Source organism: Phaethon lepturus, unplaced genomic scaffold (genome assembly GCF_000687285.1).
Source record: "Phaethon lepturus isolate BGI_N335 unplaced genomic scaffold, ASM68728v1 scaffold44410, whole genome shotgun sequence".
Lineage (NCBI taxonomy): Eukaryota > Metazoa > Chordata > Aves > Phaethontiformes > Phaethontidae > Phaethon > Phaethon lepturus.
This window is the reverse complement of record NW_010514908.1, coordinates 4,302-5,372: the sequence shown is the minus strand read 5'-3', so window position 1 is coordinate 5,372 and position 1,071 is coordinate 4,302.

Sequence of the window (1,071 nt, the reverse complement as noted above, 5' to 3'; positions counted from 1 at the left end):
GTCCCCCTCCCTCCCTGGCAGCCCCACTCCGGGGCAGGAGTTCCAGCATCCCCATCCTTGGGGCAGGGCTGCCGTGGGGAGCGGATCCAGGCTGGGGGTCAGGACCCTGTCCCCCCGCGTGTGTGCGAGTGCATGTGCGTGCACACTCAGGAGTGCATCCTTTGGGGTTTACACAGCACATTAAAGCTATTCCCTTATCTAATCACAGCTCAGGTGAGTGCTATTAGGGTTATTCATTAACAGTGGTAACGATACCCTCTCCCCACGCAGCCATTGGCCCTGCCTTGATCCCAAAGCCGAAACCCTTCCCACTGGCCTCCATTTGGCTGCCCGAGCAGTTCCTTTGCCTGGTCTTTTGGGGACAAGGAGAGACTTTAAACGCATAGCGGGGCTGGAAGGGACTAACATCTGTGCTAGGAGGCATCACCAGCACCCCCTTTGCACCCCACGCACCCCACGCACCCCACGCACCCTGTCCGCACTCCCTCCCGGTGCAGCAGCAGCAGCTCTGGGCTGTCCCGGTGCTGTGGGGACAGCCCAGTGCACCTCTGATGGGCTTCCCTGGAAATGCGGGAGCAGCTCCATCCCTCTGCTTGGCCGTGCTCCCCACTGCGGCTCTGGGGTTTCCCCATAGGTGCAGGGGGTCCCGTAAGGAGCTGGGCTGGCTCGTCCCGAATTTCCTCTTTCCTTTCACAGAGCCATAAAAAGTCTCCAGGAGAGAGTTAAGTGTAACTCAGCATTCATATTCAAGGTAGTTGAATTATTCATTGTCAATAGTATTTCTTATGAGTCCTTTTCTTTTCCTTGTGAGTCACCCACAATACATGCCCGAATTCAGCAAACATCACCGAAACCAGCAATTAGTCGAGATAAATAACTTTCCATCTCTGGCTTGGTTGTCAGCCCTCTGCTTCGAGTCTTTGCTGTCTGATATTGGGCAGCGAGAGACTGGTGCCCAGCTCATACGGTGACGGCTCCCCAGCACGGCCAGGTATCTGCCAGACCTGCGGCAAAGCACAGGCTTCCTCAAGGATGAACCGTGAAGAGGGAATAACAAAGAACAAGCTGTGA